Raw genomic sequence first — 25,367 nt, forward strand, 5'->3', positions numbered from 1 at the left:
AGATGCAAGAATTGTTTACAGCCTACCCATGACTAACAAGATGGACAATATTTTAAGAAGTCATATAATACCGCAAATACTGCATTGTTTGTTTTTTTAAGGGGGAAATATTTACATATAAAATCCCAGCAAGTTCTTTCAGTTTTTCTACTGCTCCCCCCTCCCCCCAATTAAAGGAGTTTTTCATAGCTTGCTTTGCAGATTTTTGTGCCTATTTCCTGGAGTCAGATCCAGCGCAGAGTAAGTTTGCTTAAAAAAACAAAACAAAATAAAACCCCAAACAAGAAACATAATTAAAAACCCAAGCAAACAAAAAAAACACAGGTTGAAAGTTTAATTAGCTGAACACCAGATGGTGCTCTTGCCTGGCAGCTAGAAGAGAAATAGTTTTAGAGGCAACTTTTGTGCAGCTTAATAATTGGAAGGAAAGAGAAATTTCCCATTAAGTTGCATCTACCTGAGAGAACCACTTGACAAATGATATCAGACGATGTTGGCTGCACAGCACTCTAGGCCATTGTCTAAATCAGATAACCTTACCTGCAGGAACAGAACAATAGAGGTCAATGGTAATTTCTGAGATTGAAAGCTTGCGAAATACCAAGTTAACTCTGTTTTGTTTCAATGAAGCTTGAGTGTAGGTCGTATTTTTGATAGGAGCAAGATGCTAGTTTGACTGTTGTGGAAAGGAACCACTTTTCACCTGTCAAACAAGACAGAATTTAAAGTTTTCTCCTCAAATCATACTTTTTCCAATTGTATGTTGCAAAATTGGTGTGTTTATAGTAGGTGATTGTTTTCAAGTGTTACTGGGAGCCATATAAATGCTGTGTGGTGTTTTTGTGGAGGTAATTGATGAAAACTCTAGAGTAAAAGATCTATCCTACTTCCCCAAATTTTTGCAAAGATGGGACTGATATGATCCCCAGGGAGAAGAGGGTTGTATTCTCTGGACGCTGCTTTGGACATACTTCTGATGTATATACGGCAGTGCTATAGGGAAAGAAGAGGAGAAAAACATAGAATCATAGAATTGTTAAAGTTGGAAAAGACCCTTAAGATCATTGAGTCCAACCACTAACATAGCACTGCCAAGTCCACCACTAAACCATATCCTCAAGCACCACGTCTACCCTTCTTTTAAATACCTCCAGGGATGGAGACTCAACCACCTCCCTGGGCAGCTTGTTCCGATGCTTGACAACCCTTTCGGTGAAGAAGTTTTTCCTAATGTCCAACCTAAACTTCCCCTGGCACAGCTTGAGGCCATTTCCTCTCGTCCTATCACTTGTTACTAGGGAGAAGAGGCCGACCCCACCTTGCTACAACCCTCCTTTCAGGTAGTTGTAGAGAGCGATAAGGTCTGCCCTCAGCCTCCTCTTCTCCAGACTAAACAATCCCAGCTCCCTCAGCTGCTCCTCATAAGACTTGTTCTCTAGAACCTTCACCAACTTCGTTGCCCTTCTCTGGACATGCTCCAGCACCTCGATGTCCTTCTTGTACTGAGGGGCCCAAAGCTGAACACAGTACTCAAGGTGTGGCCTCACCAGTGCCGAGTACAGGGGCACTATCACCTCCCTACTCCTGCTGGCCACACTATTCCTGATACAAGCCAGGATGCCGTTGGCCACCTGAGCACACTGCTGGCTCGTGTTCAGCTGGCTGTCAACCAACACCCCCAGGTACCTTTCCTCCAGGCAGCTCTCCAGCCACTCTTCCCCAAGCCTGTAGCATTGCATGGGGTTGTTGTGACTGAAGTGCAGGACCTGGTACTTGGCCTTGTTGAATCTCATACCGTTGGCTCCGGCCCAACGATCCAGCCTGTCCAGGTCCCTCTGTAGGGCCTTCCCGCCCTCCAGCAGATCGACACTTCCACCCAGCTTGGTGTCACCTGCAAACTTACTGAGGGTGCACTCAATCCCCTCATCCAGATCATCAATGAAGATATTGAACAGGACTGGCCCCAACACTGAGCCGGGAACACCACTCGTGACAGGCCGCCAACTGGATTTGACTCCATTCACCACCACTCTCTAGGCTCGGCCATCCAGCCAGTTTTTAACCCAGCGCAGCGTGCACTTGTCCAAGCTGTGAGCAGCCAGCTTCTCCAGGAGAATGCTGTGGGAGACAGTGTCAAAGGCCTTACTAAAGTCTAAGTAGACAACGTCCACAGCCTTCCCCTCATCCACTAAGCGGGTCACCTTATCATAGAAGGAGACCAGGTTAGTGAGGCAGGACCTCCCTTTCATAAACCCATGCTGGCTGAGCCCGATCCCCTGGTTGTCCCACACATGTGCTGTGTAATGGCATTCAGGATGATCTGCTTCATGACCTTTCCTGGCACCGAGGTCAGGCTGACAGGCCTGTAGTTCCCCAGATCCTCCTTCCAACCCTTCTTGTAGAGGGGTGTCATGTGAAGAGACAAGGTAATAGGAAAATGCATGGTAGCAGGAAAAGCAAGCAAACAACAAAAAACCCAACCAAAAACCAGCAACATGGGGTTGGGCTGGGGTAGATTGCCTCCTCTCCATGACAGATGTCTGCTAGATTCACCTTGCTGCCATGAAACCGTATCTGTAGGAAGGAACCAGTATTTGCAAGGAAGGCAAAAAGGGTACTTGTGATCCATTAAGGGGAAATTTGAATCCATGTGTATGAATAAAGTTTCTGGAGTTTTTAAACTCTGATTCCATGTATGCTCTCTGTCTAGTAAGGAATATGTGAATAGAGCTTTGCTTTACAGAAGCTATTCCAAATTAGTCTAGGTGCTGCTGATCGCAGCTGCCAAAGGAAGATCTTCCAGGCTGCCAAACCGAGTTGGATCTTCTGAGGAATAATAGTCTTTTAATGCCCAAAATGAGAGTTGGTGAATTACTGGCTTTCTACTCTGAGAAAGATGAAGGCATGATAGCCTATCTGATGCATGATACCCTCTCTGATCTGTTAACAGTACTGCTCTCTGTGCTGTACTGTCTGTCTTGATTTTTCTCAGCACGTTGTACTCCTTTCTTTGTCGTTGTTTTGCTTTTCTCCCATTCCCCTTTCAGTTTGGTTGATATCTTCCTCCATTCATCCATTTTGCATCTTCCTGGCATGCTCTGTCTTTTCCTTTCTGATGCCGTGAAAAGCTGAAATCAGGACTCAATAGTCTGAATGACTATTAAGCAGGTATTCTTTGTTGCAGCGCTGGATGCACAGGGGATCACTCCTCCTAATGCGTGTGCCCGCACAGGGTTAGTTGCATAACTTATACAAGCTTTACATACATATTCATTAGTTTTTCAACAAAATATATACATATTCATTAATGTTCCAAGAACTCATTATCATGTGCAGATGTCCTTTGCGCATGCCTGTTGGTGTCTCCGGGTGGTCGTCAGGGGTCTCTGGATGAAGGATATATTCTTCCTCACTGTGCCCACTAGTTAACTTTTGCTTTTGCACAAACTCAGTTCTGAGCTCACGTATATACTGTCCTTGAGGGATAGTCTGTTCTGGTTTAGTGTTTGCTCTGCAGCTCCTTATCTTTATGGTTCTGTACATCTGCTTTTCTAAGGTCAAATGTTGTTGTCATAAATTTGTTTAGGAGCTGCTTGTCTTGAAGCCTTTCTGACTCCCCCAAAGCAACAAGTTTTAGTCATAACAGTTCTAACTCTATCATTTCCCTCCCTACCCAATTGTATATATTAATATCTCTGTGTGCGGTTCCCTGTAGAGTTCTTTAGCATTGCTCATTTACTGAGCCGTGTCTTCTTTACTGGATATATTTTTTTCAGTTCAGTTAATGTTTTCATCTGTTTCTGTGAAGAACACAAGGGGGGAATAAAGTTTGCCAGCTACTAATGCTACTGCCTCCAAAGTTGCTGTGTCTTTGTCAGCAATTACTGATGCAAGATACTCTTTCCCTTTCACTATTCCTTCCAGTGTTTATTTGGGTCTGCTGTGGGTTTAATCAGGAGCTAATGTGTCTGAAAAACAGCACAGCAAAAAGAAGTGCTTGTTTTTTTCAGCTAAGTTAATTCCCTAGAGTGATCCATAGAATGGCACCACAAAAACAATTCTGGCACAATGACAGATTGATTTTTGGGGCACAGTAGACTGCTGGGCTAAAAGGTGGGTTTGCATAAACCTGCTGTGCAGTCCAAAAATGCACGTGAAAATGTGTGGTCAAAGCTGGTTGATGGGAGTGTAATATTCTGCTTTTCTGGGCTGTTTGTTCTTCCTCTCATAATGTTGATTTGCTTCATAGTTAAGCAAGTATTAAGGAGGAATAGCCTGTTTGGAACAGGCTGCCCAGAGAGGTGGTGGAGTCACCATCCCTGGAGGTCTTTTCCAACCTTAATGATTCTATGAATATTAAGGTGGAGTAATTCTGGTTTGAGCATTCACAAACCCTGATTATCAATCAGTCATCAGTAATCAGAAATGAGGTGATGGTGAATCCCTGTTTAGTGCCTGTGACTCTCCTGGTGTGAGTGATAGTAACAGCCAGAGCCAGCCTCCAGTATTTGGCAGGTAAAGCCACTGGGGCCTTAGGCAATTTAGGAGTGGTAGGAGATAAGTGATAGTAAAAGAAAAAGCTACTGGCCATTTAGTTGTAGTTTGCCTCATGCTTTTCACTGTGAAAAGGTGTATTGTGATCTCCTCTTCCATAAAGCAGGTCATGGATGCTAAGCAGGTAAAATCCCCTTGGGCTACAGAAGTGTCTGCTGAGAAATTTATTGTTTCAGCCATTAGGAAGTACTTGGTGGTCTAAATTCACATTCCTGCGTGCTCACTTTTTTTATTCACGGATCCTTATTTGTTGCAGAGAATGGACTTACGGGAGCTGAATTAAAATTGTATAAAACCTCTTAAATCTCCCACTTCCTACATTTCAAGTGGCTGACTTATGAACCTGAATAATGTGTGGATATTGGAAAAATAAAATACATCTTTTCTGGATGACTTTTAAAATTATTGTTATGAGCAAGAGCTGTGAGGTTTACTTTGGAGTCTTAGCTCTTAGTTTAGGCAGACCTTTGTGTTTGTCTGGCTCTCCTACGAGTTGCTACCAAGAACGCAACCTCCTCCTTAGCGGTGGTATTCTTTCCTGATGGACAACTTAAAACAGAGTTAAATAACACAGAACTTGCTGAAAATTATATGCTTCATATTTACTGTTCCGCTTTGTTCCTTTCCTGGAGTTTTTAACAAGTCGCTGTTTCAAGAATAGTGTGCATGAGCATTTAATGGAAAGACATAAAAATGAGCAACTCTTATGTTGCCTTAATATGGCACATTTTAAAATTGGTACAATAAATTATATGCAGCTTTTTATTCTTTGACGTCTTTCCTCTAACTGGTGCATTAAAGTCAACATTCCCACAGTATGAATTTAATGAATGGGCCGATTCTTCTGTTCTGTATTCAGTGGTAAAGAAAAAAGCTTTACTTAGAGGAAAGCTTGTATCAGGAATAGTGTGGCCAGCAGGAGCAGGGCAGTGATCGTGCCCCTGTACTTGGCACTGGTGAGGCCGCACCTCGAATCCTGTGTTCAGTTTTGGGCCCCTCACTACAAGAGGGACATTGAGTTGCTGGAGTGTGTCTAGAGAAGGGCAACGAAGTTGGTGAAGGTTCTAGAGAACAAGTCTTATGAGGAGCAGCTGAGGGAACTGGGGTTGTTTAGCCTGGAGAAGGGGAGGCTGAGGGGAGACCTTATCGCTCTCTACAACTACATGAAAGGAGGTTGTAGTAAGGTGGGGGTTGGTCTCTTCTCCCAAGTCACTAGCGATAGAACGAGAGGAAATGGCCTCAAGTTGCATCAGGGGAGGTTTAGATTGGATATTAGGAAAAATGTCTTTACTGCAAGAGTGGTCAGGCATTGGAACAGGCTTCCCAGAGAGGTGGTGGAGTCACCATCCCTGGAGGTGTTCAAAAAAACATGTAGACGTGGCACTTGGGGACATGGTTCAGGAGGCATGGTGATGTTGGGTTGGTGGTTGGACTTGATGATCCTAGAGGTCTTTTCCTACATTAATGATTCTATGAAAAAACTGTTGGGAAAGCTGCTACCTCTTTTTTTCCCCTCCTCTTTTAGGGGTCATTGTCTGCTACTGTTTGGGTCTTGTTCTTATAATAAGGGTAGGTGTCATGGTGTAGATATGTTTATAGTTACAGTTTATACGCAGAATACTTTCTCTTGCCATGTTGAGATATTTTAACAGTAGTTACTGCCACTTCAAAACCTCTTATGCTCTGATGCCTTTAAAATAAAAGCACATAAAACCATGTTCTTCAAAGATGACTGCTGTCAGGAAGCAACTTTGACTGTCTTTTATTAATTATGGTTTTGCTGAAGTCTATGGGACCAATTGTTAGTAAATTTGAAGTAAGGTAACTGAATTCAACCACTCTAAAACAACTCCATCTTTTTTTTTTTTTTTTTGGGATCCTGCTGGGCATGCTGAAGGTCAGTACTAAGACAAGGGTTCTAGCTTTTAGAAGAGTAAACTTCGGGTCGCTCAGAGCTCAGTTGGGAGAGATTCCATGGGATGCTTCCATGGAAGATAAAGAGATAAAGGAGCTAGTGAGTGCTGGGAGTTCTTCAAGAACTCTCCCTTGGAAGCACAAAACCAGTTTATCCCCTATAAAGGAAAGGGAAGTAAGTGGAGGAAGAGGCCCCCTTGGCTCAACCATGACCTCCTGGGTCTACTCAAATCCAAAAGGGAAGCACACCAGAGATGGAGAAGTGGAGGATTATCAGTTGAGAGCTACAAGGGCATTGCCAGAGTGTGCAGAGATGCAGTTAGAAAAGCAAAAACCCAACTTGAATTGAAACTAGTTGTAGATGTCAAAAATAACAAGAAAGGTTTCTTCAGGTGTGTCAACCACAAGCAGAAACAGAAGGAAAACATAGGCCCACTGTTAAACAGAATAGGAGAGTCAGTCACCAACGATGCTGAAAAGGCAGAGGTTCTCAACACTTTCTTCACCTCTGTCTTTACCAACACTATTGGGTCCCAGGCTTTGGGAATTAAATTCCTGGTTGGTCCAAACACCGACCCACCATCAGTGAAGGAAGAGTTAGTACGTGAATTGTTACAGGAGCTTGACCCCTACAAATTGATGGGCCCTGACGCCATCCACCCGAGGGTGTTGAGAGAGCTGGCTGACATCATCGCAAGGCCACTCTCCATAATCTTCGAGAAGTCATGGAGAACGGGGGATGTCCCAGGGGACTGGAGGAAGGCAAATGTTACCCCTATCTACAAGAAGGGTTCAAGGGAGGCTACGGGTAATTATAGGCCCATCAGTCTTACTTCAATCCCTGGGAAAGTTATGGAACGAATCCTCCTGAGGGCCATCACAAATCAAATGAAGCACATGACTGGATAAAGCCAACATGACTTTACTAAGGGCAGATAGTGCTTGACAAACCTAGTGGCCTTCTACGACAAAGTGACTTGCCTGGTTGACATGGGGTGAAGAGTGGATATTGTCTACCTGGACTTCTCCAAGGCCTTTGATACAGTCCCCCACAGCCTCCTCCTGGAGAAATTGATGCGTTATGGCCTAGACAAGTGGTCTGTGCAGTGGGTGGGGAACTGGCTGACAGGCCGCACCCAAAGGATGGTGGTAAATAGCTCCTTTTCCAAGTGGCAACCTGTCACTAGTGGAGTCCCCCAGGGATCGATATTGGGCCCAATGTTATTCAACATCGTTATAAGTGATCTGGATACCGGCATCAAGTGTAGCCTGATGGAGTTTGCTGATGACACCAAGTTGAGTGGGGAAGTAGACACTCCAGAAGGGAGAGCTGCTCTGCAGGGAGATCTGGATAGGCTGGAGGAGTGGGCCAGCAAGAACCTTATGAAGTTCAACAAGGACAAGTGTAAGGTCTTGCACCTGGGAAAACATAATCTGGGAGTGCAGCACAGACTGGGATCCACCTGGCTGAAGATCAGCTCTGTGGAAAGGGACCTGGGGGTCCTGGTGGACAGGAAGCTCAACATGAGCGAACAGTGTGCTGCTGCAGCCAAGAAGGCCAACAGGATGCTGGGTTGCATCAAAAAGGGCATCGCCAGCAGAGAGAAAGAAGTCATTATCCCACTCTACTCAGCGCTTGTCAGGCCACACCTGGAGTACTGTGTACAGTTCTGGTCCCCTCTATACAAAAAGGATGTGGACAGGCTGGAAGGGGTCCAGAGAAGGGCCACCAAGATGATCAGAGGACTGGGAAGCCTGCCATACGAGGATAGGCTGGGAGAACTGGGTTTGTTCGGCCTTGAGAAAAGGAGGCTCAGAGGGGATCTCATCACCATGTACCAGTACTTAAGGGGTAGTTACAAAGAAGATGGAGACTCCCTTTTTACACGGAGTCACATGGAGAGGACAAGGGGGAATGGACACAAGTTGCTCTTGGGGAGATTCCGATTGGACACCAGAGGGAAATTTTTCACACTGAGGACAGTCAACCGTTGTAATAATCTCCCCAGGGAAGTGGATGACTTGGGCACATTGGACTCTTTTAAGATTTGGCTGGACAGGGTGCTGGGCCATCTTATTTAGACTCTGCTCTTCCTAGAAAGGTTGGACTAGATGATTCCTGAAGTCCCTTCCAACCTGGGATTCTGTGATACCCCCTTCTTTTTGGAAGTAGTGGGTTTTTTTACAATATATGCCAGAATAACTGACCGCAGAATCCGTCTTTCTGGTAGTATGAAGCCAGAAATAAAATCTGCAGTCAATGAGAACTATGACTTTTTTTGAGCAATAGACTGCTTAATTTACCATTCTTCCCCAACTCTACTGAAAAGATGCTTTCTTACAGAAAACTGTCTCACTGATGAAGAAATTCCTTTTACTATGATCAGTAACTACAAATACAAAGTGATCAAATCCCAACAAAATAAAAAAAATTTTGACATAAAGTCAGTTATGAAATGATAGAAGAGCAATTTCAGCAAGACAAAAGAGAATTTGTATTGTCTAAATACTGTTTCAATATTATGTTTTACTCGGTCAATAGTCATTGCCTATACAAATGATAACTCGTAATTTTCGCTCTTCCTTGTGAAATATACAGAGGCAATTTTGGCTTGTGTTAATATGCGACAATGTTTGAGTGGATGTGTGTGCATCTGTTGTGGTTCAGCCCCAGTCAGTAACTAAACACCACGCAGCCACTCGCTCACTCCCCCCACCCCTGTGGGATTGGGGAGAGAATCGGAAGAGCAAAAGCAAAATAAAGAAAACTTGTGGGTTGAGATAAGAGCAGTTTAATAATTAAAATAAGATAATAATGATAATAATGATGATTGTTGTAGTAATAACAATAATGGTAATATAATAAAAAGGAAAAGGGGAAAAACCAGAAACACAAACGATACAACCGCTCACCACCCGCCGACCGACGCTGCCCGTCCCCGAGCCGCGATTGCTGCCTCCCTCCCCCAGCCAGCTCCTCCCAGTTATCATACCGGACATGACGTTACATGATATGGAATATCACTTTGGCCAGTTTGAATCTGCTCTCTTAGCTGTACCCCCTCCCCTCCTGGCTTCTTGTGCACCCGGCAGAGCATGGGAAGCTAGAAATGTCCTTGACTAGTACAAGCACTACCCAGCAACAACTAAAATATCTGTGTGTTATCTCAACATTGTTTTCATACTAAGTCTAAAGCACAGCACTATGCCAGCTGCAGTGAAGAAAATTAACTCTATCCCAGCTAAAGCCATGACAGCGTCAAATTACCAAATGGGCTTTTTATGATAGTATGGGTTTGAGTGATTGAACTTTTGTGTCAGGAAAAAGAGGTGACATCAAGTATCAGAGGGGCAGTATTTGAGCTTGCAAGTTTGAACTTAATTTTGATTTTTTCTCTCCCCTTCCTAGCACAGAGTTTGTATTATGTGATGTAGGTGTAGCGGTTGTGCTGTCCTTTTCCCTGCAGAAGGGGATTAGCCTTGATTCCTTTCTACTTCTGTCACTGATGTGTGATACTTGGTGCCACATGGATGCTTCCTGTGTATATATGGGTTTGTAGTGACAATTTGTACGCAAAATGTTCGTACTGCTTGCTGTCTTGAGATGTTACGAGACAGTCACTGCCACTGTAAAACCTCTCATGTTTTGACTCCTTTAAAACAAGATAAAACCACTTTATTTAAAGTCTGTTGTCAGGAAGCAAATTTCCCTATTATTAATTCTAGTGTTTCTGATGGCTGTGGGCCTACTCTCTACATAAAAAAAGCAAATAAAATAATTTCTTGCTTTTATAAAGGACTGTTGTGGTTCAGCGGCAGCTCAGCCCCACACAGTCGCTCGCTCACTCCCCCACCGGTAGATGGGGAGAGAATCAGGAGGGTAACGCTCGTGGGTTGGGATAAGAACAGTTTAATAATTAAAATTAAAAGAAACAACAGTAGAAATGCAATGTAAAGGAGAACAACGAGAGGCGCAAAGCCCCGGGGGAGAGGGAAGGGAGGGGAGGGGAGGGGAGGGGAGGAAACGAACCGCCGAAACAAACCGCCCGCGCCGCCCGACGCCCCGACGCCGCGCTGCCACTGCCCCCCCTCAATATACTGGTCATGGTGTCACGTGGTATGGAATGAACCTGCCATTGGCCAGTCGGGGTCAGCCGTCCCCACCATGGCCCCGCCCCTCCCAGCCCCCCCCCCCCCCCCCCCGCCATGTGGCAGAGCGCAGGAAGCTGGAAAGGTAGCCGACCCCCACAGTGAGGAGAATTAACCCCTTCTCAGCCAAAACCAGCACATTCACTCTGAAAATGCTGGCCACCAGATCACCGGATGAGCCAGGAATTCCTGTGAAGCCTGGAATTTTTTCCTAAAGTAAGCAAACCTCACACGTTTGTTTGGATCTAAAGGAGCCAGTCAAGTCTATGTGGTTAAGTGTATTTTTTTTGAATCCTTAATAATCCTTAATCCTTTGTACTTTTCTTTGAATCCCCCACTGCTCACAACCTGTTTGCATCCCCGCACCAGAACTTTTGCTCGTGCCTCAGAAAACTGTAGAACTAGTAAATACGATTGGGATATATGTACTACTGTTGTGGTTTAGCCCCAGTCAGCAACCAAGCACCACACAGCCGCTTGCTCACTCCCCCCTGGTGGGACGGGGGAGAGAATCGGAAGAGTAAACGTGAGGCAACTCATGGGTTGAGATAAAGACAGTTTAATAGGGAAAGCAAAAGCTGCACATGGAAGCAAAGCAAAACAAGGAATTCATTCACCACTTCCCATCGGCAGGCAGGTGTTCAGCCATCTCCAGGAAAGCAGGGCTCCATCACACATAACGGTTACTTGGGAAGACAAACGCCATCACTCCGAACATCCCCCCCTTCCTTCTTCCCCCAGCTTTATATACTGAGCATGACATCATATGGTATGGAATAGCCCTTTGGTCAGTTGGGGTCAGCTGTCCTGGCTGTGCCCCCTCCCAGCTTCTTGTGCACCCAGCAGAGCATGGGGAGCTGAAAAAGCCCTTGACTAGTGTAAACGCTACTTAGCAACAACCAAAACACCTCCGCATTATCACCACTGTTTCCAGCAAAACTCCAAAACATAGCCCCATACTAGCTACTATGAAGAAATGTAACTCTATCCCAGCTGAAACCAGGACAGTATCCACCCCTTATTCCATACCATTTACATCATGCTCAGGTTCCACACTATCCAATACAACCTCATTAACTTCCAACCCCCCTTCCCATCCTTTGATAAAATACACAGCTATCATTTAGTCCATGGCTTTGGGCTCCATCTGTTCTGGTGGTCACTCAGGACAGGAGAGGTGGTATGTTGCGTGGAGTTACTGGGCACCAAAACCAGCTCAGGTCGGGTCACTGCTGCACTCGCACTGCTTCTTGAAAGGCTTGTCCTCCATTGTTTCGGGTGGTTCCTGCTGTAGTAATTCCTATAACATGCAACTCAAATGACAGATTACAATTTAAAGGTATATCCATTACAATCTCCACCCCTGGCCCCTTTGGGCCAGGTTATAGGTTTTAACATTGCAATGAACTCCTCCCCTTGCTCCCAGCCTGGCTAGCAACCAGGGGTTTCTGCTATAGTAATTTCCATAATATGTAACTCAAATCCTGGGTTAGAACAATTTAAATGTATTCCCATTACAATCTCCACCCCTGGTCCATTTGGATCAGACCATCAGGTTTAACATTGTAATGAACTCCTCCCCTTGCCCCTGCTCTGGTTTGGACTTACCCACAGACTGTAGTCCTTTAGGGTTGTACCTGCTCCAAGTGGAGCCTTACCCAGGAGCCACAGTCTCTCCAGGGGCACACCTGCTGCAGCATAGACTTATCCAGAGCCACAGTCGCTTTGAGGTGCGCCTGTTCCAGCATGGCCTTCTGCATGGGCCTCAATGCTTTCAGAGCTATACCTGCTCCAGCATGGCCTTAGCCACAGCTGCAGTCCCTCCAGAAGTAAACTGGCTCCAACACGGCCTTGCCCATGGCTGCAGTCCCTCCAGAAGTAAATCTGCTCCAACACAGCCTTGCCCATGGCTGTAGTCCCTCCAAAGCCTGCTCCAACATGGCTTTTCCCATGGCTGCAGTCCCTCCAGAAGTAAACCTGCTCCGTTGTGGGCTTATCCATGGCCACACACTTTGAGGTGCTCCGGCATGACCTCATGCACAGCCACTGATGCTTCAAGGTGTACCTGCTGCAGCATGGACTTATCTACAGCCACAGACACTTCGAGGTGTACCTTCTCCAAGATGGATTTATCCTTGGGCCACAATTACCTCAGAGGTATACCTGCTGTGGCACAGACGTAACCAAGGCCACAGATGCTTTGAGATATACCTGCTCTGGCATGGGCTTATACACAGCCACAGATGCTTTGTGGTGTCCTGCTCCCACATGGACTCATCTACAGGTCACAGTCCCTTTGACTCGAGTTCACACTGGAGTTCCAGCCTGTCCAGTATAGCAGCACAGAAACAGCAGCAGGGCCCTGGCCATCTGCCAGCCCAGGCGCCTGGCCATGGCTGTTATCAGAAAGTTCCTAGGCCCGGCAGGGTAAGGTGATAAGCAGTACAGCAAGCAGTGAAAGCAAAAAGTGCCACTAATGAGCACTAGATTTTAAGGCATACAGTATATATATACAGTAGAGCAGACAAGCCCCATAGCAAGCACAGAAGCCTGCCAATTAATAGCTAAACAGCAATAACCGCTATAAATTCCATCTAGCACATTCCAATCAGATCTGTTGTTATCTCAAATCTTTCGTGCCCCACATTGGGTGCCAAAAGGACTGTCGTGGTTTAGCCCCAGTCAGCAACCAAGCACCACGCAGCTGCTCACTCACTCCCCCTTGGTGGGACGGGGGAGAGAATTGGAAGAGTAAACGTGAGGCAACTCATGGGTTGAGATAAAGACAGTTTAATAGGGAAAGCAAAAGCTGCACATGGAAGCAAAGCAAAACAAGGAATTCATTCACCACTTCCCATGGGCAGGCAGGTGCTCAGCCATCTCCAGGAAAGCAGGGCTCCATCACACATAACAGTTACTTGGGAAGACAAATGCCATCACTCCAAACGTCCCCCCCCTTCCTTCTTCTTCCCCAGCTTTATATACTGAGCATGACGTCATATGGTATGGAATATCCCGTTGGTCAGTTGGGGTCAGCTGTCCTGGCTGTGCCCCCTCCCAGCTTCTTGTGCACCCGGCAGAGCACGGGGAGCTGAAAAAGCCCTTGACCAGTGTAAGTGCTACTTAGCAACAACTAAAATATCTCCACATTATCACCACTGTTTCCAGCAAAAATGCAAAACATAGCCCCATACTAGCTACTATGAAGAAATTTAACTCTATCCCAGATGAAACCAGGACAACTACTTTCCCAAAACTGAGTGGTTTATTCCAGGTAGTGCCAGTTGAAATATATCACTCTGTGTGCAAACTCACCCAGGTCACTGTGATGATTATATTAAAGATCCATGGCTTGAAGCTGGTGTTTGTTTGCCATGTGCACTTGAACATCTTCCAAAGTGGTGTCTCCTCCATGGCAGGGCTTACTGGGTGTTACTGGGGTGCCTGGGTTTCTCCTAGTGATTCTCAGCAGTACCATCAAGCTGCAGGAAGGGTTTACTTACCTTGCTGCTTGTTTATTGCTAGAAAGTGGTCATCTTTTCTTGTTGAGAATATACTAATGATTATCATAGACCAGGGGATATTTTATTCCTCCATCCCTAATGAATCTCTCTTCTAGTTTTATGTGTCTTTCAGAATCTTCTTTTCCATTCTGAAAGTGTAATTTCTACTTTCCCAGTTCTTGGTAGATAAAATTGCAGAGTGGAAAATGTGTGGGATTTTTTTCCTTTTCTTTTTTGAAAGGTTGTTTTCTCCTGGATCCTCCCATAGGTACTTCATTACAATTAAATGTAATATGTTGAAGAGGATCAGTTTAAATGCTCTGCAGACTTTTTGTGTCCCACATAGCAAGCTCTTAAAATATGTATCTGTGTATGTGTATACACATATATTTGGCAACAAGGCAGTCCGTATTCCCCAGGTGAGGGTTTTCAGAAAGATTTGGAACTTTTATTTGTGATCAGTGCAGTGAAGGAGCTTTGCTCTGTCAGTGCTTACTGTTGTTGTTAGTGCTGAAAAATAGTTTGAATGCTACCAGTGCTGCTCTGTGGATTAATGAAAGGACAGATGTTTTAGTGTTAGGTTTCCATTCTTACATTTATTCGTTAACCAAATGTCATCTCCACAGGGACTGTAGAGCAAAGTCAATACTATGGCTGGTTGTAGCAGTTCTTTTGTGCCACCTTATGCATTTTCTGCTTAAGTGTTAATATATCTCCTGTCTTCACAGCACAAAAGAAATAGGCAGACATCTTTTTCCATATCTCTCACTTTTATTTCCTCCCCAAGAGAAGGAGAGAAAGGCACTGCTAAACTTTGCCCAAGGTACCTGGAAATGGGCCGCTAGTTTTTGTACTGCCCCACTATACTCTCTCCATGAATCCATCCTTGGGGATGTAGCAGTAGTATTACTTCTGTTGAGTGTAAGAACACCCTTTCACTCTGTGTGTGTTGGTTCTGCTGTAGTTCCTCCTCACTAGGTGTTTCTGTTGCAGCAACTGAAATTTTGCAGGTAGTGTTGCCTAGTCTTGAGGATGGCAAAACCCAGTTCTGTGTCTTCGTTGTATGAATAAGGGGGAGTGGGCTGTAGTTAATTTTTAAGCATCAAACGTCATTTTGGGAGGAAAAAGAATGACTCGAGTGTTAAAAGCTTTGCTGAAGGTCTTGCTTGGTTTGCCACTGTTTTTGATCCTGGCAACTTGCAGAAATTAGGCAACTGTGGAATTTGTTTGGAGACTTTGTGTGGTTTTTAATAACTGAAAGAGAAGAAAAAAAACCCAAAACCTGTAAGAATGCTATACCTCGAAATCTAACTGCTTAGAAATTAGGGGGAAAATGAACGATAATTAAAAGCTGTATGTTACATTTATAGTTTAAATCCTGGAGCAATTATGATGATCACTCGGTCCCCAGTATCTTTGGATAGTGGGAGGTGGGTCACATTGTGCTGGATTGTGATTATTCAGTACCGAAGAACTCTCTACTGAGTTTGTGTCCAATATAATATTCACCCTGCCTGTCAGCTCTTAGGAAGAAATACATCCTGATGACAAGCAGCCAGCTGGATGAATTTAGAAGTTCGGTTTTGGTGTTGTGTGTGGGGTTTTTTTGTTTTTTTTTTAAAGTGCAAAAAGTCCTTGTTTCACATAGACCTAGAAAACTGTGTTGTCTGTAGTTGCTGGTGGGGTGTTCTAGTTTGATACCATTTGTTTTTAATTACTCTGCATGTTTTTAGCACTGAAATGAGAGACCACCTTTGAGGCCAAGTCTAATGTTTTTAAAGTGTATATGAAAGTGTAAGTTTGTTCTTTCTGAAACTGATGTTGCAAAGGATTTTTCTAAGGGAGGAAAGACTGCTGATATTTGCTATCAAAAAAAGCCAATGTGCATAATCTAAAGTTGTCTTAGGATATTCAGCTGTAGGTGAAGGGCTGTCTCTGCTGTCAGCTCACTACACAGTTAATCAGTCTGATATACAGGAATATTTGCAGGCATCTTAAAACTTAATTTGTTTGATGTTTCTGTCTTGAAGCATTTCCTATTCAAAAGTTTTGAAATAATTCTTTTGTCTGTTGTTTCTACCAATATCCTTACCTCCTCTTCCAGTCCCTCAGGAGTTTGGGCACAGCTCAGGCAAACTCAACAGCTTCCAAGAGCATGGCTCCACGTGGGTTTTCAGCAGTGGAGCTGCTTTAGGGGCTTCCCACACAGCACCACAGTTAATCCGAGGTTGATGTGACAGTTCTTTAGGACCATGCTGTAAACTGGATTATAATCTCAATTTAAAAACAAAAAGAAGGGGGACTGTTTCCCCCACCACTGCATTTTAGAAGTTCACTGGCAGAGCTGCAGGTAGTTGCCAAGATGGGGTTGAGCAGGTGGGACAGAGAGAGTGCAAGCAGTACCATGCCCTTTTTGTCTTCAGTCTCTGTTGTTTTTATATAAATCAGGTTACTCCTCAGAAAATTTAATGCTTAGGAAGCAACAGCGACTCTGGCAATTTAATTATGGCAGTATTAAGTTTTGCAATATTTTTGTGAGAAGAGTGCTTGAATGGAGGCCATATCACTGACATTTATAGGCTTAGTTACTATGCAGGTTTCATTACATTGCTACTTTCCTATTTATTCTGAGGATGGTGATTTTCATACCTTTAATTACAAGGATGTAGCTGCACAAGGTCTGAAATTGTTCAGCCTATATTATATGCTATTTTATGTCTGCAAGTATTGAACTGGTGCTTTTTTTTTTTTTGCCTGACTTGATTTGGGGAACTTCAGAAGGACTGCCATTCTTGTAGGTCAGACTGTATTTGTGTCTGTATAAAGGCTGTACAGTCTTCTCCAATATTCTGAACAGCAGGGCCTGTAGCGGTAGAACAAGGGGTAACGGCTTTAAGCTAAGAGAGGGTAGATTCAGGCTAGATATAAGGAAGAAATTTTTATGATGAGGGTGGAAATTTTTGCAATGAGGGTGAAACGCTGGCCCAGGTTGCCCTTTAGGAACTAATATTGGGACACCTTCATGTTGCTTAATGTGGCATTGGACACAATATCTGATTATTGTCTTTTTCCCATCTGTTAAGGAAAAATATACTTCCTGTGTATTCTTCTGTTTTGTTTTTGAGGATCAGTTACTCTGTACTGGTAGGTTTATAGTGATAGGAGTTTATAAATGTCTTTTTATGTGTCTGACACAGCTGGTGTTTACTTTCAGTGGTGGTTGGAAGGTTCTACTTTAGTGCTTTATTGCCCTTTTCAGTTGATGGTTTTCACTGAGGCATAACAACAGGCAATTAATGAAGCTATGAAAAATTTGGTGTATCTGATGTGATTGTTGCACTAGTGTTATTACACTAGTTAAATGAAAGTGGTGCTTAGCTTGAGGTTGAGGATTCTTTAATTCATGCTTTTAAAAAATATGTAATCTCATATGATAGTTCCTGTAAAAAATCATGTCCTTTTTGTAGGCTGTTATTCTGTGTACATTTTCAGTGGCATCAAGCTATGCATGGCACCACTGAATCCACAAAGGTAGTAGTAACACAGATGATGTAGTGACATTACTTCACTCTGACAAACAATTCACTTCTGCATATTGGTTTCCTGCTTTGTAATCACTGTACTTCAAATGCATGATGTCCTGCCTGATACTAGGATGACCGAGCACTGGAGTGGGTTGCCTGGAGATGATGTGGAGATAGCCAGAGGTCCCATCTTGCCTCAACCATGCAGTGCTTCTGTGATATCTATGTAAACCAGCTAATGGATTGGTAAAACTAAGTGCTTCATAGAAATACTTTACTACTGTTTTGCAATGAATTTTCACTTCAAGCACAGGAACCCAATTTCTTGTGTAACAATTTTTATTTTCTTTTCCTCCTCTTCTAGTGCTGACTTAAAGCTCTTGGAAGAAGACACAATCTCAGTCTGCAAGTCTTTAGGTGAGAAATTGTGACATCTTAACTTATTTCCATGTGCTCAATCAGAAAAAAATTAAGAAACAGCACTCATGCATATCCATGTCTTCAGTATACTTAACTCTTACTTGTATGTATTCAGCTAGTAAGATTAAGTAGTGTAAAGAGTGCGTTTGTATATATATTCAAAACTTGTAGAAGCTTCCGTCGGTAACTGTTTTGTAGAACTTGAAATTACTGAAAGGTTTAAAACAAATAACTCCATCCCTACTACCTCTTTTTCCCTCTGCTCTCTAAGCTGATCAGTAAGGGGAAAGAATTAATCAGAGGACGAAAGGAAGGGATACTATAAATGTGATCAACGATGTTTCAAGAAGGTGAAAGCTAGTTGTGAAAACCACCCTAGTTTGCTGAGAGGAGACTATTGTGGTGTAGACAAGTGTTGGAAAGGAAGCAGTGTGAGCTCCACATTTGGGATATTTTAAATCTAGAATGAAAAGTATGTTTAGAGAACAACTAGGGAGTAGTAAGGCATGTACTGGAGAATCTTAAAAGAACAGCAGCAGCTGTACAGAAACACAGACCTATTGTGCTTTATGTGAAATATTTAAGACATTGAAATTTGGTTTCATTCTATATATTGTTTGAACTAAATAGTGTCAACTTATGCATGCTATATAGCCATATCTTATTTTTCCTCATCTAGTTGAGAAGAATCCTTGAACAGGAAACCTTGGGTTGTTGGTTAAAGTCTTTCTTTCTAGAACCAAAGAGTTAAAAATTTCAGCCGAATGTCAGAAGTAAGTACCTGGAAAAAAAGCTGTATGTGCCATTTCACTTTTTAAATCACAGAATCACAGAATCACAGGTTGGAAGGGACCTCAGGGATCATCCAGTCCAACCTTTATAGGAAGAACAGAGTCTAAACAAGATGGCCCAGCACCCTGTCCAGATGACTCTTGAAGGTGTCCAACATGGCCGACTCAACCACTTCCCTGGGGAGATTATTCCAATGGTTGACTGTCCTCAGTGTGAAAAATTTCCCTCTGGTGTCCAATCGGAATCTCCCCAAGAGCAATTTGTGTCCATTCCCCCTTGTCCTCTCCATGTGACTCCGTGTAAAAAGGGAGTCTCCATCTTCTTTGTAGCTGCCTCTTAAGTACTGGTACACGGTGATGAGATCCCCTCTGAGCCTCCTTTTCTCAAGGCTGAACAAACCCAGTTCTCCCAGCCTATCCTCATATGGCAGGCTTCCCAGTCCTTTGATCATCTTGGTGGCCCTTCTCTGGACCCCTTCCAGCCTGTCCACATCCTTTTTGTATAGAGGGGACCAGAACTGTACACAGTACTCCAGGTGTGGCCTGACAAGCGCTGAGTAGAGTGGGATAATGACTTCTTTCTCTCTGCTGGCGATGCCCTTTTTGATGCAACCCAGCATCCTGTTGGCCTTCTTGGCTGCAGCAGCACACTTCGCTCATGTTGAGCTTCCTGTCCACCAGGACCCCCAGGTCCCTCTCCACAGATCTGCTCTCCAGCCAGGTGGATCCCAGTCTGTGCTGCACTCCCGGATTATGTGTTCCCAGGTGCATGATCTTACACTTTTCCTTGTTGAACTTCATAAGGTTCTTGCTGGCCCACTCCTCCAGCCTATCCAGATCTCCCTGCAGAGCAGCTCTCCCTTCTGGAGTGTCTACTTCCCCACTCAACGTGGTGTCATAAATGTTCCTTTTGGGGTTGTCCTGTGCAGGGACAGGAGTTGGACTTGATGATCCTTGTGGATCCCTTCCAACTTGGGGCATTCTATGATTCTATGATTTTGCTTCTAGCTCTTGAGTTTTTTGCTTTGCTAGTTAACATAATCACAGATCAAAACTTAGAATTCTTTTAAATGATTGTCAGAAACAGAACAAGTATCTGGTACTTTTCCAAACACAGAAGGTTAAGTGTAATAGGTAAATAGACTGCTGGAGAAAAAGACATTTTTGTGTTCATCCCGTGTGTTATGTAAACACATTTACATACAAATGGTGCAACTTCTGGTTACTACTGGTTTAGAGCTCTTTAAAAATCACCTGACCTTTTTAATTAAATATTGATGTATGAACCAGTATCTTCTCTTGGAAATATTTTAAAGTTGAACACAAACTTCTGTATAAAGGCTTTGCTTTCAAATCATATCATGCAACTGCCATTGGTTTTGCTTGCCCCTTTCAGCAGTAGGAGAGAACGCCAAGAGGTTACATGGGCAGCACTGTATAGTTTTTGCAGGAAGCTTTCTGTAATCGTTCCCCCACACCCATAGACAAATGTCCAACTCTCATCAGATCTGGGGCTTCAAAAAGGAAGACTCTCTTTTTTAATGCCCCCTTGCTCCCAGGACTGTCCTCAACCTTTTTGCTTATATCTGGAGAAAGAAGTTATTCCTGCCTGGATAGCTCCTGCTGCTTCAATCCAAAAATACCTTGAAAATATAGCTTCAAGCAAGAGCTTGACTATGTGCTGTTGTATGGGCTTCCCAGCAGTTGCTTATTGGGACTCAAGAAAATGTAATGAATCTATTCAGAAGGCTTGCATTCAGAAGGCTTGGAAAATATCTGTGTGTACTGCATAGAAAAATCTTGCTATATTGTGCTCCTGAAGTCCATAAATGCCTACAGTCATCTGAAGGCTGTTTGATTGGGAAAAAGTCTAAGGTTCAGGGAGCCAGAGTAGCTTTCATATGGGAAATTTTCAAATGTCTGGGTGGCTAGAGTCCATAGTATCTAGAAACCTTTAGAAGTGTGCTGAGCTGTCTGGTGAGCTCTCAAAGAATGGTACTTCTGGCAACTGTGGTGTTTTGAACAATACAAACTTAGTTAGGAATAAGATTGTATTCTCCTGGGGGAAGAAAAAAATACTACTTTGAAGTGCCTTGCCAGTTTGTTTGCTGTGGGATCAACTGGATACTCCCTGCTTAAGCCCTTTGGCTTTTCCTTGCTTCAACTGTAGGAACCCCTTTGTCTACTCTGGCATATGTTTTCTTGTGGGTTTTGATGCATGTTCACAGGTTAAGCGTTACTGATTCTTGTTTGTTTCTGCTTCTTTTCTAGTCACCTCTTTATCCTGCAGGCTCACAATGCACTGTTTATTATTTGCCGTTTGCTGAAAATATTCATCAGTCAAATGTCAGAAGAGGAGCTGCAACTTCATTTTACATATGAAGAGAAAGCACTGGGCTCATATGGTAGGTATACACTACTGCTAGTGAAACAGATGTCCTACAAGAAACTAAAATGTTCTGATGCTTGTAGATGTGGCGCTTAGGGACATGGTTTAGTGGTGGACTTGTCAGTGTTAGGTTAATGGTTGGATTCAATGATCTTAAGGGTCTTTTCCAACCTAAATAATTCTATGATTCTATGTCTTGTTTATACTAAGAATCCCAAACTTTGCTTTAAAAGTGGAAATGAAGTACCAATGAGGTTACATACAACATGTTTACTGTTCGGGACAACCTGTGAGGTAGAAAGTATGTAGTCAGTAGTAAAACTGACTTAGTTCCTTTGAGTTCTGAAGTAATTTGGTGTAAACAATCTTCCTTTGTATCATACGTGTGAAAGAGAACACCAAAATGTGATGAGAGCTTTTCATTGCATATTGACTGTTGTCTTCTGCTAGAATTAAATGTTTGTTAACAAGCTGTTGGCATGTTACAGATTCTTATAGCAAAATAGACCTCTTCTAGAGTGGGGTTTAAGTGGTTTGGTTTATTTTTTCTTTAAAGACTTGTATTAAATTTAACATGGTCGTTTATTTACAAACTTAATTTTTCATTTTTAAAACCTTTTTTTAGAAGTGATGCTGTAGGACCTACCTTAGCTTTAGTCATTTTCATACAGTTTGAAATGTGGTAACGCTCCTTTTCAGAAGAACAGGATGGAAATGGAGTGAAGCTGACCATGTACTGGTGTAGGAATGGTGACATTGCAATTATTTAGTGTTTCTTTTCACACATTTCATAAACCAGGAGCAGCCAGGAATTAATGCAATTTTTAGGAATCTAGTGAGGGAAGATAACAATATTATGGTCAGAACTGATCCATTGAAAAGGCAACGGCTAAAATTCAGTTAGAGGGCAGTAGTTTATACAAGAGTACAGGAAAAATAAAAGAATTTAGGCAGAATGTTCAAAAATAAGTGCATCTCCAGGAAATGGAGCATGTATTACACAAGATAAAAGATGGCAGGGAAGATGCTCAACTAATCCAGCTGTTCTTTCTGCTGTCCGGTCCTTCTGTTGCTGTACGCTTCTACGGGAGAACTTATCTTGGGCCGCATCTCCGGGACACAGGGCTCTACCCACCCTGGGGACAGTGATGCACAGACATCAATATGATGGATACAAAATGTCCGTTTATTTAGCTGCGTCACATGCTTATATAGCTCTTGCGCTTCCTGTTCCTGCCACTCCTATGGGGAGGAGTCTATCTTTCCGTCACATCCCGTGATCTTCCGGTCGCCGATCCCTGTCTATTCCCCTACATCTCCCCCTCCCCATGCTACGAAAAATTCTACAAATCTACTTGTGTAAGCGGATACATATTGCGATCAGGTCTATATTCATGTAACTCTCGCAGGCGCTCTTTGATTTGTCTTATAACACAGCATAACAATGGCAGCCCACAAGTAACCATTGTTACTACACACAACAAGATCCCCCCAATTATTATTATGCAGTCCCAGTTCATATCTCTCTTTTGCCGCCCTTCCTCAGTGTTGCTCTCGTTGCAATATTGCTTGCGATCTTGTCAAGGAGCTCATTTCTTTTCCCAATGGTACGGCTAGCATGAGGATCCATGTCAGCAGACCCTGCAAAGAGACAACTCAGAAAGGGATTATTCATTGTACATCCTTGCACAGTTCTGCTTTCACACACTTTGCAGGCACCCATTCTCTGCGCCCTTCATTCTCAACCGCAGCGTAGCCCCTCCCCAGGCATCTCAGTTTCCATCCTCTCTCCCATTGCTCACTGCCTGGGAACCTTACTTGTACCTGCGGATAGCGCTCGCCTGCTTGAGCTTTGCCAAAGTGCTTCTCCACTGCTGTAACTTGCTCCTGCCCGCGTATAAAATGATTAAGCGAATATAGTGCACGCATTAAAATAGTTTGCTGAGCTGCTACGGGTATAGCTCCCTTATACCCCTCCCCCTCCCCAAGCTGTATTATTTTTGCTTTCAAGGTGCGATGAGCGCGTTCAACTATTGCCTGCCCCGTGCTATTGTAAGCAATGCCGTGTTTTAATACAATATTCCAAGCTTTACACCATTCTTCGGTACTTCGAGCCCGAAAGCATGGTCCATTGTCTGTTTTTATCTCGGTAGGCTTTCCAAGCCACGCCATCACCGTGGTCCAATGCGCAGCCAACTGCGTTGCGGTCTGCTTCCGATGTTGAGTAGCCATGATGACTCCACTATATGTATCAATTGTAATTGCCAGGTGCCGTCCGGGGGCCAACTGTGGACATTCAGTAAAGTCAGTCTGCCAGATAGCATTTGCTTCCAGTCCTTGAGGGTTGACTCCTGCCTCCCACAATGGCGAGTGCTGACAGTAAGGACAGGTGGCTACTACTTCTCTTGCTGCTCTTATTGAGATGCCACACTCCTTTGCCAAGGCTTTAGCACCCAGGTGCAGTTGTTGATGCAGTTTCTTTGCCTCCGCCAATGTCCAGACTCCCGTGGCTGCCTCATCAGCCATGCGATTCCCCTCAATCAGTGGTCCAGGCCCCGTCTGATGACTGCGAATGTGAATTACTGTCACAGTTGCTCCTCGCTGCGATAAAGCAACCTCTAGCATCAAGGCAATTTCTGTGTGTGGTACACCCTCTCGTTTCATGGACATGACTAATTTATACACGTATAAGGAGTCTGTGCACACATTGATATGCCGATCTATATCCTTTCGCAGGGCCATCTCTAGCGCTTTCGCCTCCAGCCACTGCACACTTTTACCCTGCTCCTCATACGTCTGGCGCATCCAACTATTCTCTTGTTTCCACACTACCGCCGCTCTGTTCGTCTTCGAGGAAGCGTCTGTGAAATATGTTGGTCCTGGGTGAGGGGTATCCAAAACTCTACTATCCACACTTAAATCCACCACTTTGGCTGTCTCGGCCCACCTCTGTACCGTGCCTGTGACGATTTTCCCTGGGTATGAGTATACTGCCAATTGTATATCCTCTTCACTCTCTACCACCTTCCGCCATTTCTCCCCATTCCACGGCACTGTGAGCTTATCTGGCTCCTTCCCAAAGATTCCCTTGCTTTCCCGTCGGAGACGCCAAATCATTCCCCCGGCTACCTTGACTTTTGTGGAGAATGCATCCTTGGGAACCTTCTGATATACCCATCGCAGTGGTTTGTCTTCCCCCGCCCGTATTTGATATAGCAATCCTAACCCTCCACCGGCGGTCAGAATCCAACCTGAGATTAATTCCTCCTGAGGGTCCCACCGCCATACTCCTTCCTTTTGCATTCGACGCTCTATCATCTGCAACTGCTGGACTGCCTCAGGGTCTAAACTCCTGGGCTCCCATAGGTCGGTCCCTTTCAGCAACGCATAGAAAGGTTGCATCTCCTCACCGGTGACGCGCACGAATGTCCGCAACCACTGCAGTGCTCCTACCAGCTTCTGTACAGCGTGTAAATTTTTAACCTTAGGTGTAAGTTTAATAGGCTGAGCTTGTATGGAATCCCCTTGTATTCTAGCACCCAGAAATCCACACACTGGTCCTCGCTGTACCTTTGCCTCAGCTACCTTGAGGCCTGTCCTGCAAGGCCCCTTTGGGTGTCTGAAAAGACTTGTTCACACAACGCCTCGGTGGGCGCAGCTATGAGGACGTCATCCATGTAGTGGATCATGTAGATTCTCTCCTGATACTGCTGCCTTACTTGCTGCAATGCAGAAGCCACATACCTCTGGCAGATCGCTGGAGAATTTTTCATTCCCTGTGGAAGTACTGTCCACTGCCATCTACTACCTGGTTCTGCGCAGTTCACCGCAGGCAGAGTAAAGGCAAATCTCTTTCTATCATCTGGATGTAGCGGAATGCTGAAGAAGCAGTCTTTGATATCTAAAACAATGACTCGCCATCCTTTCGGGACAGCACTCAGACCTGGTAGGCCGGGTTGGAGAGGCCCCATGTCCTCCATTTGCTGATTTACTGCTCTAAGGTCATGCAGCATCCTCCATTGGTTTTTATCTTTTTTTTTTTTTTTTATAGCAAATATAGGGGTGTTCCACGGGCTCATCGAGGGCTCTAGGTGCCCTGCTTCGTGCTCTCGTTTTACTATAG

At 44.1% G+C, this 25,367-nt stretch overlaps 1 protein-coding gene and 1 long non-coding RNA gene across 3 annotated transcripts in view; one reads left to right on the plus strand and one right to left on the minus strand.

Moving 5' to 3' along the window:
- LOC142049855 (uncharacterized) overlaps positions 1-25,367 on the minus strand; it is a 704,768-nt gene that overhangs the window by 676,375 nt on the left and 3,026 nt on the right. The gene's annotated exons all lie outside the window — the stretch shown is intronic.
- The window catches only part of LOC142049850 (UPF0729 protein C18orf32 homolog), a 170,064-nt gene that overhangs the window by 40,805 nt on the left and 103,892 nt on the right, over positions 1-25,367 (plus strand). For both annotated transcript variants that reach the window (XR_012657843.1, XR_012657842.1), the window contains exons 2-4: positions 18,009-18,061; positions 18,744-18,837; positions 21,127-21,260. The gene's annotated coding sequence lies outside the window, so the exon portion shown is untranslated. The remainder of the gene's footprint in view (positions 1-18,008; positions 18,062-18,743; positions 18,838-21,126; positions 21,261-25,367) is intronic.

The sequence above is a fragment of the Phalacrocorax aristotelis genome, chromosome W, assembly GCF_949628215.1.
Source record: "Phalacrocorax aristotelis chromosome W, bGulAri2.1, whole genome shotgun sequence".
Lineage (NCBI taxonomy): Eukaryota > Metazoa > Chordata > Aves > Suliformes > Phalacrocoracidae > Phalacrocorax > Phalacrocorax aristotelis.